A 15,220-nucleotide genomic window follows, 5' to 3' on the forward strand; every position below is an offset into this window, starting at 1 on the left:
TCCTGTGTCAGAACGGCTGCAAGAAGGGGAACTTAAGCAACCTTTGTGAAGGAGAAGGGGAAACAGGGGAAATAGAGGAACCGAAATCTCCTTCTAGGATAATCCAGCTGTTAAATAGCCCAGATAAGGGAAGCGCAGCCAGAATTAATACTGAAGGCACCCCATTCCTTCAGATAGAAATCCCAGATAAGGGAAGTGTCATTAAGACAGTCCCTGCCAAGGCCGCCCCTTCTCAACCTAGGAACACCCTCCTAGAAATTCCGGAAGGTTATTGGCACATATTCAATCCCATGGCGTAGAATCAGCCAAATACCCAAACTTCTACATTGCAATATCCTATAGTAGATTCTGCTGCAAATGCCCCCATGAAGGCAATTCCTCTTCAACACATCCCAACGTTTCACGGACTCACATCAGAGGACCCGGATGCATTCTTATTTGAATTTGATGTGTTATGTAGAGGGTATGATTACACCACTGACCCCCAGAAATTAAAGTTGTTTCCCTCTACTTTAAAGGGAGCAGCTCTGAGATGGTTTATGGGTCTAGGTGGTGGAGTCATAAACAATTGGGAGCAAATGAAAGAATCCTTTCTCAAGAAATATCAGGATTACTGTAGGTCAAGAGAACTGAAAGATGAAATTTTCCAAATGACAGCCAGACCAAATGAAACTCTAGAGGAATATGTAGAACGCTTCCAGTATAATTTACAGAGATCCCCCTATGCATCATTACCTCTGCCTGATAATGTGTTGAAAACTGCATTAATTAGAGGTATGAAATAACAGTGGGTTGAAACATTGAATATCATGGGAAAAGGGGATATTTACCAAGAGAATTTTGCTGATATCATTGATTTATGCATTAGGAGTTCAAGAGATAGCACAAGGATAAAACCAACAGAATATGATAGGTTTGTTAGAGATAACAAAATATCAACAGAAGGGGTAACACGTGTAGAACTTGGGAATTTATTAGAAAATTTTAAAACTGATATCCTAGGGACATTAACTACTCAGCTTGATATTGTGCAGGCTAAACAAAAGCAAATGGAGGCAGAGCAAAATCTGGCAATTTTCTGCCCCCGATGCAGAAGAAAACACAGCCACAAAGAATGTCCGCTAGATACAGTTCAAGCATGTGCTATCTGTACGAAAGACCACCTTACTGAAAGCTGCCCCTCACTTCCTGGATTGAAGGCTGTATACAAGGAAGCAGAAGAAGAATCAGAACCAGCATACTTTGTTAACCAACGTCGCCAATGGAAACCTAGGCAATCTGGTATGTTTTCTAACCCAGCTTCTTCTTTTCAACCTCCACAATACAATGCTCAGCAATATGGTATGTGGCAAAACCAATCTACACCCCCAGTCCCAAATTGGTCATCACAGCCGTTTCCTTCTCCGAATCCATGGATGAATCAGACAAACCAATTCGGATGGCCAAATTTTCCTTACACCCCACCATATTGGCAGAATAACTCATATCCTCCGCAATGGATTCCCCCTACTTCACAAGGTTCACCCTGGCAGACCAATTGGCCAAGATCGACATATCAGTCAACAGGAACTATTCCACTCCCTCAACCAACTCTACCAGCCTTACAACAAAACCCCCAATCTAATCTAAGGCGCAACTCCCAGCCCAACCCAATCCCAATCCTAATAATAGACCAGTCCAATCCATCCAAATCATAGACACATCAGAAACTGGACTTGACCTAAGGGAGTGCAATGACCTTCAGTTACGATCTGGACGTATCATAGAAACAGAGGGAGACAAAACAGGTCACATTGAAGATCAGTTACCAATAGAACAACCGCTACAACAAAAGGATGTAAATAAGGAACAGACCCATCAACAAATAAATACATCCTCTCCTCCTTTCCCGGAACGATTAGTCATACCACGACCAGTGCAACATCCAGACTTTGACATTCTGGGAGAGTTACAAAACCTGTATATAAAAATTCCATTCCTCCAGGCCATTCAAGATATTCCCATATACGCAAAAACTATAAAAGAACTGTGCATAAAAAAATCAAGGAGGAATATAACTACTAACCCTAGAGTCCAAGTAGTTGGAACTTTATCCGACCTGTTATCAGGAAAAGAGACACCTATCAAATACGAAGATCCCAGGAACCCAATTGTAACTGTCCAAATCTATGGTCAAACCCTGACTAACGCTTTAGTCGACTTGGGAGCTGCAATCAATATTTTGACAACTTCCACCTGCCAAAAGCTTGGCATCACATCAGTAGAACCTACTTCTACTTTGTTAGAATTGGCAGATCGATTTGTAGTTCGACCCGAAGGTACTCTATATGATGTCATGGTTTCCGTAGATTCTTGGGAATATCCAACTGATTTCCTGGTAATTAATCCAAAAACCCGACTAGATGGACATCCGCTAATATTAGGAAGACCTTGGCTTGCTACTGCCGATGCCTACATTGGTTGCCGGCAGGGAAACATGACCATAACTAAAGGACCAGACGTTAAAAATCTAGTTCTATATCCTCCAGCACAGCCAAGCCTGTCGATGATTAAAACCAATCAGTATCCTGTGTCATACCTTACTAACAACATCAGAGCCCCATTGACTGTACAGAAGGCTTTAGATTTTAAAGATCAAATAGAAGATGATGCCATCAATAACTTCATTAGTCAAACCGAATCTGGATCTCACACACAGTGTTTTATGATAGAGGCAGCATTTGATAGTGAGCTAGAAGAAGACCCTTTAAAAGATCCACATGACCAAACAATACCAGTAACTGTTGTTGCCAATAGTAAAGTAGTGGAAATTGAACCTGGTAAGACTCTAAATATTAACGCCAACCTTACACCAGACCAAGAAGCAAAACTTGTAAATCTGTTACGAAAATATCAGGGAGCATTTGCGTGGGATTACCCTGACATGAAGGGGATTGATCCTCAATTATGCACCCACCACATTTATATAGAGAAGGATGCAAGACCTGTTCGTCAGCCACAAAGAAGACTCAACCCCCATCTAAAAGAAATAGTAAAAGCCGAACTTCAGAAACTTTTAGATGTTAATTTTATTTACCCCATCTCTGACAGTAAGTGGGTCTCTCCCCTGGTGGTGGTACCCAAGAAAAATGGGAAATGGAGGATTTGCGTGGATTACAGGGAGTTAAATAAGGCCACACAGAAGGATCACTTTCCCCTCCCATTTATAGATCAAGTATTGGACACTTTGGCAGGGAAGAAATTTTTTTCTTTCCTGGACGGCTTCAGCGGATATAACCAAATCCAAATTGCCCCTGAAGACCAGGATAAAACTACCTTTACTTTCCCTTGGGGAACGTTTGCCTATCGAGTACTACCCTTCGGCCTATGCAATGCCCCTGCTACATTCCAAAGGGCTGTTCTCAGCATCTTTGCAGACCTAATAAACGACGGACTTGAGGTGTACATGGATGACTTTACACCATATGGAGATGATTTCGACCCAGCTCTGGATACCCTGGAAAAAGTCCTACAACGTTGTATCGCTACCAGAATTTTCCTGAGCCACGAAAATTGTTACATGATGATGACAGAAGGGCTCATTCTAGGGCACTACATCTCAGCAGCTGGCATCCAGGTAGACCCTGCTAAAATTCAGATTCTTTTGCTTATTCCTACTCCCACTACTCAAACAGAGGTACGCAGTTTCCTTGGATTTTCTGGGTATTACAGACGATTTATAGAACATTACTCACGTATTGCTGCACCTCTATATGCTTTAACTGGCAATGTTGATTTCTTGTGGACAGAAAAATGCGACCAGGCTTTTAAGGAATTGAAGAACCTGTTATCAACAGCTCCAGTCCTTCGAGGACCCAACTGGAATTTGCCATTTCAAATCTCATCTGATGCCTCGGACACAGCAATTGGTGCAGTTCTGGGGCAAGAAGAGGATAAGAAGCCATATGCTATTTACTATATCAGCAAAAATTTATCCTCTGCCGAACTCAATTATATTGTTACTGAAAAGGAATTCCTGGCTGTAATACATGCTGTTAACAAATTTAGACATTATATTACAGGCTATCCTGTTGTGTTATATACAGATCATTCTGCAATCAAATATTTGGCAAATAAACCTGTTACGAATGCTAGAGTAACCAGGTGGTTGATCTTATTGCAAGAGTTCGACATCACAATCAAGGATCGACCTGGCAAGGAGAACCCTGTAGCTGATTTCCTCTCACGAATACCGAAAGCAATTGAAACAACAGCAGTGGAAGATCAATTTCCTGACGAGCACCTGTTTGCTGTTGCGGTTCGAACACCCTGGTATGCTAATGTCGCCAATTACCTCGCAGTCGGTAAGCTACCAAAACACTTAACCCCTCAGGAACGAAAGCAGATTGTTCAGAAAAGCACTGGGTTTTCATGGATTGGAGGCCATTTGTTCCATACAGGGGCAGACATGCAAATCAGAAGGTGTATTCGAGAAGACGAAATCTTCGACATTCTGAAAGCTTGCCATGACGGGCCATGCGGGGGACATTTCGCTGAAAAAAGAACAGCACATAAAGTATTGCAGACCGGATACTATTGGCCTACAATTTTCAAGGATGCGAAAAAATTTGCACAAGCCTGTGACAGCTGCCAGCGAGTAGGAAAACCTAGCCAAGCCGATGAAATGCCTCTAAGACCACAATTGGTCATTGAGCCATTTGAACGATGGGCTCTGGACTTCGTTGGGCCCATCAATCCATCATCAAATCAGAGGGCATACATTCTGGTGGCGACAGACTACGTTACTAAATGGGTCGAGGCCGAATCATTACCTAGGGCTACAGAAGACTCTGTGATACAATTCTTGTTCCATTTGTTTGTACGTTACGGACTTCCGAGAGAATTAATCACCGATGGTGGACCACAATTTGTTGCAAATAAATTAGCTGCAACACTTAACAATTACCATGTCCAACATAAGATCACTACCCCATACCATCCGCAAGCAAATGGGCAAGTAGAAAGTAGTAATAAGGTAATAGAATCAATCTTAACAAAGACCATTGCATCGCATCGGCGAGATTGGGCCGCTTGACTACCTGAGGCACTGTGGGCCTAAAGAACCACATGGAGAAGTACTACAGGCTATTCACCTTATCAATTAGTGTTTGGAAAGCAGCCAATTTTCCCCATAGAATTCGAAATCTGAACGCTACGAACTGCACAGGAAGTCGGCCTAGATCTGAGTGAGGCACAAATCAATCGATTACATCAGATTAATGAATTGGACGAAACCAGGCTCTCTGCCTTACAAAATACAGCATTGATTCAACAGCAGCGAGCTAAATGGCACGATGCACTTATCAAGAATAAAGTCTTTCATGAAGGAGACTGGGCTCTGTTATACGACTCTCGGTTTCAGGATTTCCCGGGGAAACTCCAGACTCGATGGTTAGGACCATACGAAATCCAGAAGGTACACAATAATGGGACCCTTACCCTGGTCACAATTGACGGTTCTGGATATGCATTCAAAGTAAATGGCCACCGAGTTCGCCTTTATCGAAAGCCACTCACTCGGGAATCTTTCTGTCAACAGCTGCGACAAGATACTGATATGGAAATTTTAGGAGAGGAAGCAAAATCTTCCTCACCTATAGCTTAAGAAATTCATTTCATAACTTGTACATAACATCTTGTATATATGTTTCCTTGATTTTTTTTTTACTTGTATTCCAAGTGTTTTTGCTGTTCCTTTGCGAAAAGGAACAGCACTAGTGGGATTTTGTTGTTCCTTTTCAAAAGGAACAGCTTTTGAGTGTTTTTGATGTTCCTTTGTGAAAAGGAACAACACTTTTGTTTTTGTTGTTCCTTTGCAAAAAGGAACAACACTTTTGCTTTTTGTTGTTCCTTTGCGAAAAGGAACAGCACTTGTGTGCTTTTTGCTGTTCCTTTGCAAAAAGGAACAGCACTTGTGCTTTCTGCTGTTCCTTTGTGAAAAGGAACAGCACCTGTGTGTTTTTTGCTGTTCCTTTGCAAAAAGGAACAACACTGTTGCTTTTTGTTGTTCCTTTGCGAAAAGGAACAACACTTGTGTGCTTTTTGCTGTTCCTTTGCAAAAAGGAACAACGCTTTTGCTTTTTGCTGTTCCTTTGCGAAAAGGAACAGCACTTGTGTGTTTTGCTATTCCTTTGCGAAAAGGAACGGCACTTGTGTGTTTTGTTGTTCCTTTGCGAAAAGGAACAGCACTTGTGTGTTTTGCTGTTCCTTTGCGAAAAGGAACAGCACTTGTGTGTTTTGCTGTTCCTTTGCGAAAAGGAACAGCACTTGTGTGTTTTGCTGTTCCATTGCGAAAAGGAACAGCACTTGTGTGTTTTGCTGTTCCTTTGCGAAAAGGAACAGCACTTGTGTGTTCCTGCTGTTCCTTTGCGAAAAGGAACAGCACTTGTGTGTTCCTGCTATTCCTTTGCGAAAAGGAACAGCACTTGAGTGCGTCTGCTGTTCCTTGTCAAAAGGAACAGCATTTGAGTGTCTTTGCTGTTCCTTTCTCAAAAGGAACATCATTTGCGATTTTCAGTTATTCCTCTCAAAGAAATGGTATCCTACGAATGAATTCTTCTCTCAGGAATGCCATTGACAGGTTTTCGCCCTTATGGAGGATGCTTTGCGACCATGGTCTCCTCAATCTTTTAGATACAGCAATGAACTTATGCAGTGAACATAAACCATGAGATACCGAAATCAACACATCATAAATCGCTATCACTATGAAGCTAGTATGTATAAAAGGACAAGAGGAGGGACGTGAATTTTTCATCTTCGCTGTCATTGTCATTTACCGGTACCATTGTTATTGGTGATTTTTATCATGACGATTTCCCTAAATTTTTTTTTTTTTTGATCACTACTTGGGAGTAAGAACGAACGATTTATATCTATCTGTTGGGATCGTAAGACTTCTTCCACCATTCCCCGCTCTTAAGGAGTGCGGAACCACCCTGATGTGAAAATAAACAAGAGAGGTGCTCTGCAAAAGAAAACAAAAACAAAATATGAAAGTTGTCAAATACAGGAAAGTGGGTCTCATTCAGAGCCGGCCTACCATGATCATAAGGGTGGAAGCGAAGTGGCATTCCCATAATGGCCACCACACCAGGGATATGGTCCAAAGGTAAATTAACAAGCAAATCTTGGAACAGGAGGTCTCATCGCGAGTCGGCCTGACCACGTTTCGCGCCTACCTTGTGAATGGCATTATGGCTATCTGGTCACCAAGCCAGCATAATGGCCTGCATTTTGACAAAGCACTCTTCAGAATATACACAAAGGATCATGGTTCCGGAGGGTGAGATAAACAACTCTGCCAAGGTTATGAACACCTGTTGGCAGCAGAGCTCTGTTAATGGCATCGAAGTCGTAATATTTACACCAACAGGTATGATATTAAATCTTTCTGTCTCTTATACCCTTTGCATGTATCACATGTCACACCCCGATATATCTATCGCATGAATATTACCACTGATCATGGCAACGGAACTGACAATGACTACTGGAGACTTCGTACAGTTGACAGACGTCCAATTCCCCAGTTCCTCATTATATCACGCGGGCTTATATAAAACGCGATCCACCTTTTTGCCTCGGTTTTGGCATTTTGTTGTTTTTTTACAACATGGCATAATTTCATATGATGTACTTGATGATTACACTCCCGACTGGCTGCTGCTCCTCTCTTTGACGGCTGTGGGCAGCCTATCAGATCGCGGGGGGGGAAGTAACCTCATTACTCCATGGACTACGTGGCTGCATACCATTCGGGCAAAATAATGTACAAAGGAAAGGCATGCCGCTTCAAAACGAAAAAAACCTCCCAATACGCCAGAACAACCAGAGAAACCCGCAGAACCTGCTGATACACCCGACCAACCTGAGAGGCCAAGGAAGTCAACTCGGCTGGCCCGGATACGAGGAAGGTTGGAAAGAATTCAGGGAACAACGGCCCAGCCAATTGAAATTGCGGATGAACCTCCAAAATCAGAGGGGGGACCCTCCAAAGGAAATACTGAGCAATCGGAGGCTGAGACTGACCAGCCGGAAGAAGAAATTGAAAAAGGACATGAACACTCTGAGGGAGAAGAGGCCACCAGACAGGGCAATCAGGAAGAAGAAATTGCATAGCCAGGGGGTAGCCCGTTGCAAGACCCTCCAGGTGAGGAAGAATTGGCAGCAGTTCTGGCCAATATGGGAGAATATGGCCAGACTTCCAGCACAGGAGGTGTCCCTGACGGCCCCACAGAAGAAGAATTACCCGAGGAAATGCATGCAGAAGAGGCAGGGGAAGAAAACCTGCCTAGTTATGATAATGAAATGGAAGATAACAATCTGGGACAGTCTGTCCCCATGATGCCGGAAGATATCACAGATAAAGAAGAAGCAAGCTTGAGAACCAAACCCTCTGTCGAGACAAGGGAAATTAAGAAATTAAGAAAGAAGCAGGAGAGGTTGCTGGGCACTATAGCCAGACTCCGGCAGCAAATTCGAATGCTGAAAGCCAGTCTGAGAATACAAAAGACTGCAGGGAAAAAGAGGAGGACCACGGTAGCAAGAACCCCGAGGACAAGAATTCGCTTTGATGGACGAAACCCCATCAGGAGACCTACTGCCGAGGAACAGTCTGCTGTTCCAACTAATAACGAGGAACAGGGTGCTGTTCCAAATGACATGGAGGAACAAACTGTTGTTCCAAATAGCGCGGAGGGACAGACTGCTGTTCCATCTGGCCTTGAAGAACGAATGGATATTCCAATGGAACAACAAGAGGCTCCGATGGCAGGAAGACCACAGCAACCCTTCGTTCGCATTAAGAAGGAAACAGAAAGCAAAGAAGTCCAAACAGAAGCACCACCCTCGGGCGTAATTCGGGTCCTAAACTCCAAGCAACGTAATAGGAAGGTCCAGGTTAAACTTCCAGCCTCTACGGCTGTGTGGAAGAAGGACCCAAAAACCAAAACCTTGCATAAAATGATGAAGGAAGCCCAACAGGAAGCCCAGCAGTTGCGAGAACAGACAGTCCCCAAGGAAAGATACGAAGAGCTCCAACAGCAACTCTGAGACATCAGTCAGTCTGAGAGCCAGGCCTTTGAAGGATGGCAGAAGGAGCAGGAAAAGGTTGCTAAGGTAACTCGTCGATTAGATAGTGTTGTTAAGCAGATGGACACCATGTGTTCCTTATATAATGACGTTTTGACTTATAGGGCCCCTGCTAAAAATTATGCTTTATTTTTGCTTGAACGATATCTGAGATTAAAAATAAAAGTCGTTAGGGCAGGAGCACCTATCCATATCAACACTGTTAATGATTTTATAGACTGTTGCAAGCACTATGGAGTTAAAGTTCAAAGGTTATTATGCGAGTTTTACCTGCACAATCTTGTGCTAGACTAGGAAACTGATTTAAATCCTGGCCCTTTTGTTGGCGATATACAATTCCAAGCCTTCATCTCATTTGGGGTTAATCAGGTGAAATGGCTCAGAGCTTATAACACCTTTCAGAGACAAGAAAATAGCCTAGACTTGTGGATACGAGCTGAACCTAGAGACCCAGTGACGCTATGGAGAAAGCATAGGAGTCTTATAAGGACCCCAGGTGTCATTGAGATAATAGGACCCATGCACGAAGACTTGATCCGAAATGGTCTGGAATATTTCCTGACTATTAAAGATCTTGCCCTCGATGCTGCAAAATTTCGATACCGGACCTCTAGTCCAAGCATCCAGCTCAGGGAACCATTCAAATATGAAAATTTTGAGCTGGCTACCAACCGATTGAACCTTTATGGGGAACAGATTCTGCAAGCAGGGCCATTCTGGTTAGGGTATCGATTTCGCAGTCCAATTATTTGGCACCCTGCACCCGGATATCAGGCCTTATATGAGATGCCTGCATATCAAATAGATCAGTTCTTTGACTATCTAGTTGCTCATCACGGTTGCCGGCCTCCTCACGAGATCCCTTCTCCAGCCTATTCTCTCACCGCCTTGCATCTTAACTACAATGTTTTCATGAGGCCATGAAACAGGGTAAGCAGGGGGGTGTGTGGAGCACCTGGAAGGTATGCTTTTGACTAGCAATCTAGTGGTTTTTCAATAATAATTGTAACCTTTTCTGCATTATGAGTTCAAAGAAGATAAAGGGTTTTGATAAAATGTGCAATAATCGATAAAGGAAGCTCAAGTGCTAATGATTGATGTTTTCTATGCAGGAAGACGTGGGAACAAAGGATCGGCGATTGAAAACAAGAAGCAAAGGGAAAATAACTACTGTCCCTCCAATGGGGAACCGGATGCGGACAAGATCAAGTAAAATTAGAGCCGAATAACCCAGAGAAAGAATGCAGGATACTGAGACGGAGAACGCAAGAAGGGAAAGAGAAGAATCGGACGATTAGCGAATCCCTCAGGATCTTTGATCCTGAGGGATCGCTGCTTTAACTTATCTTTTGATTATCTAGATACCTCCGTCATTTCTGTTATATAGAGGCACCACGCCATTGAGCGGGGGACGACTGTTTTTTGTAATTATAAGTTTCAGAATCAACTGTGATCATTGAGTCTCATTGAGACCTGACTTTGTTATACTTTTGTTGATGCGATTAATATAAAAGACTTGGTGTTCATTTCGTCTTTGCATCTAGAGTAACTTCAGGCAGTGTTCCATTGGCAGCCAAGGGCCCAGCTCCGAAGGACACTTGCTCTTGTATTATTATACTGCGATTTGTGTGTGGTTTGTTTATTTTCATTATTTAAGTAATCTGATACATCTTTTATGTGATAGACTATGCTTCATTACAACTGGGATCTGAATGAGTTCTTTATCTCATGTCTCTGCATTGTATAAGTGGATCTATTTGAATTGCATCTCTCAGCTATTTCCATAGCGGAATGTTGGTATGAATGTTATTGTTGTCAGATCCATGTGAAATAGTATTTGTAAGACTTGAAAGCAATATTACTTCGTTCAGAAACATAGTCATATCATCCATTACTCTCAGATTACTATAGTAATATAGAACGTGTACATACGGTTGAGGATTGCTGTTCCATTATTGCTGTTCCATTTCTTTACTGTTGTTCCATTTCTTTACTGCTGTTCCATTTCCAGATTGCTGTTCCATTTTACTTTCCGCTGCTTGATTTACCTGCCTTTGTTGTTCTTAGTGTGAGAGCAGGCCTAAGGCTGTAGTGAGCCTCAGCAAGACGCTGCTTAGCCCCAGACCTATAAGTCCATGCTCTGATTTCCTTTCTTTATCAGTTTCTAAAGGGATGGGTTATTGCTTCTGCACCCTTGACTGATCAATCGCTTTGTGTGATTCTATCTTTTGGGTTAGTTTAGTTACAGCCTAGCATCTGTTTCCTTTCAAATCATTAGAACACTGTACTACCGAGCACTACTCGGACAAATAGCCTCGGATTGAGTTACTCCTTGCAAGAACAAAACGTTCCCGGATTGACTTATTAATGTGGGATAATTAGCGGTGTGAGGGACCCTAGTTACAGCTCTACAGATACGACATACTATGGGATCGTGTGGCAAGCCTGCAGAAGTGAGCACTTGTGGGACATTGAATTTTTGTAGTTCCATCTGAGAAAGATATCCAGGATTGGGTGCAAAAGAGATGGTCGACCATGCTAGGGTACACACCTAAGGTTAATGTTTTGATGGACAATTGGTTTAGTTTCCGTTTTCTGCATATGGATGTCACGAAGAAAGTTATAAAGGAAACTTGGGTGAGAGGAAGAAGTTTCCTTTAGCTGCACATGTGGTATATTGGCTTCAACCCCTTATTAGACACACCGAAAAAATGATATCGTATGGGTCAAGCTCTTGGGGCTCCCTCTAGAATTTCGGACCAGAAATGCTCTGATGGCGATAGAGAACACAATTGGATAATTAATTGATCTGGAGCCTAGGATTATGGGTGCCCGAGACAAACGCATTGCCTAGATTCTTGTTGAGATAATATTTTTGGGTGGCCTTTTGGAGAATATTGATTTGGAATGGGGGTCGATGTGGTTCTACCAACAGATATAAAACTGGGGTATTCAATTTGAGTGCCACTTCTACCATCACACTAGCCACCTACTGAAGGGGTGTCAGCATAGGAGGAGATATCGCCATTCTGGGCTGAAGTCACATATGGCTTTCTTCAAGGAGGTCCACTATCAGGATACTTTCTCGTAGTGACTTCTCTTAAAGGTAATTCTCCTCCTCATATTTTTCCTCAACATCTCAATATTTCTTCGTCTCCTCCCGTCACATCTGCTCATTCCCCGCCACAAGTGGACTCTCAAAAACCTATGGAATCCCATTATTGCTTGACCCCTTAGTGCCTGCGGTGTTTTCTGGCAACTCTCTCATTCATGCAACCCTCCAGGATGTCTCCACTATGCCTCATCAGGGTCCTCCTAGTCATAATTATGGCCCCAATCTCTCACTGGTATTGGTGATCTTGCCCTCTATGCCCCCTCTAGAATCAACCTCTCCTCCTCCTTCATACCTCCTTGATGAGTTTGTGCTACTCTCTTCCCCACACAATTTTGTCGATATTGACATTGATTTCCTTCTCCTAGATTTGGCTCTCAACCTTGAGGCTTTGACCATACATAAAGGGAAGACCCCACCCTTGTCTCCTTTTATCAGTCCTGATTCTTCCAAAAATATTGTTGTCAGGAAGACTGAGAAAAATGACAGTAGGCACTTTTGGGGCAGATATTCCCATACTATCCTCTACTGATCCTCAGGCCCTTAGAGCATAGTTTCCCACTCAGAATGCCTCATGATGAAAATATTTTCCCTGAACATGAGGGGGTTCGAAGATCACTCCAAATAGTTAGATCTCTAGCAAACGATTCACCATATTAGACCTTCTATCATTTTCATTCAAGAAAATATCTCCTCTACATCAGGTGTTATTGGTTACTTTCTAGAGATTTACCCTTCTTGGAACTTTGTTAGTGTGGATTCCACTGGAATTTCTGGGGAACTTCTTGTAATGTGGGATCTGTGTAGGGTGGATTTCCATGCATACAGTCTCATTGCTTGCAATTTTCTATTTGGACGAATTAGAAGTTCTTAGTATCATTTTCATCTTCTCAACATTTATGCTCCTTTTAGAAATCATGTTACGTTTTGTGACCAGATTCAAAACAACAATCTACTCAATATTAGTGGACTGATATTGGCAGGGGATCTTAATGCCTCTCTTTTGGCTTAGGAATCATGGGATATCCACTATCGACATGACCCTCTTGTGGATTGACTATATGGACTCTTTCTTGATCATCACCTGGTTGGTATTTTCCCTTCTCCACTTTCGCCCACCTCGAGTAATCAAAGATTGGGTGAAGAGTATATTGGGAAGCACTTGGATAGATTCCTTGTATAGAAGAATGTAGAGGAACAACTAGGGAATATAAGATCCTGGGTGCATAGGAGTTATGTTTCTGATCACTTACCTATTATTCTACAATGAACGCTGGAGGACATCAGGTGGGGCATTCCTTTTAAGTTCAATAGAGTATGACTGGAGGATACGATTTATAATGAATTAGTGAGAACAACATTGGTAGAGACATAAGGCCTGCAGATGGAATCAATGATGCGCTCCCTAGTCGAGAAACTCAACATCAATAAAAACAAGACGAAATCTTGGGAGAAATTGAAGAAGAAGAAATTCTATGGGAACTTTGGAAGACTATTGAGGACATTTTTGCATTTGGAAGATCCTTGGAACAGAAGACCCCAACGCAGGTTGATTGGGAACAACTCAGGATACTAAATGACTAGAAAAATAGGATTCTTCATATTCAGGAGGTCACATGGAAGCTTAAAAGAAGGGAAATATGGCTTCGAGATGGAGACCACAACACCAAGTGCTTCCAAAAATATGCTAACAACAGGAAACATTTTAACATAATCTCGCAGATTGAATATGCTTATGGGGAGGTTAAGAATTCGATGGCTAAAATACAAGTTGAGGCAATACGTTACTTTGAAAATTTATATAAATATAGGGTAGAAGTGAACTATGGGGACCAGTTATGGGCATTGGAACTATACCATCAGATGTTCACGGAATGCACAAAAAAGGAACTGTACAAACCTGCCAATCTGGAGGAAATTTTAATCGTTTTAAAATCATTTTCAAAAGACAAATGTCTAGGCTCAGATGGTTGGATGGTGGATTTTTTCTTCGTTATTTTGATCTCATGGGACATACCATATTGGACATTGTGGAAGAATCCAAGACATAGGGAAGGATTACTAGTGCCATCAATTCCACCTTTTTGGTGCTAATTCCTAAGTCTTCCACTCCTACAAACCTCGGATATTTCAAACCAATCTCTCTTTGCAACATTATTTACAAGAAAAGCTCTAAATTGATTGTTGGCCATATAAAACAAATAGTGTCCCTACACATTTCTAGTGACAAATTTGTCTTTTTAAGTGATCACTTGATACATGATGCAATTGCTTTGGCACAGGAAGCCATCCACACCACTAACACAAAGAAAAAAGAGGCGGTGGTGATGAAAATACATCTTCATAAGGAATATGATTGTGTGGATTGGTCATATAACTGTCTTATACTTCATAATATTGGATTAAAGAAACATAATGTGAAATGGATCATGGCTTGCATCACTTTAGTTTGTTATGTTGTTCTCAGTAATAGCATTTCCACTTCTTTCTTTCAGGCCGGAAGAGGACTCAAACAAGGTTGTTCCCTATCTCTGCTTATCTTTATTATTGTTATAGATGATCTCAACTTGAGAATCAAGGAGGCACAATCAATTTGACTTTTTCAAGGTTTCAACATCTGCAGACAGGTAAAAATAACACATTTGTTTTTTTGTTGATGACATCCTAACTTTTGGTATTATTTTTAGAAACCAGTCGTTAGTTGTCCATCAAATACTTAGCAGGTATGGTGCTGCTTCGGGGCTGATAACCAACAGTAGTAAATCGTTCCTTTACTATTCAGCGGGGAAAATGATGGATATTGATTATATAGCTAACATATTTGGTGTTCTGATAGCACCTATGTAGGCTTGTTTTTCTTATTTCGATTTCAGGATAAGACCTAATAGATATGGTGTAAGTGACTGGATGTGGCTGGTTGAAAAATATAAGAGGAAGTTGAAAACTTGGACAAACCACTTCCTCTTTTTAGGGGCA

Source organism: Pinus tabuliformis, chromosome 9, assembly GCF_031772625.1.
Source record: "Pinus tabuliformis cultivar Carrire ecotype Pingquan chromosome 9, CPIR1, whole genome shotgun sequence".
In the NCBI taxonomy this organism is placed as follows: Eukaryota; Viridiplantae; Streptophyta; class Pinopsida; order Pinales; family Pinaceae; genus Pinus; species Pinus tabuliformis.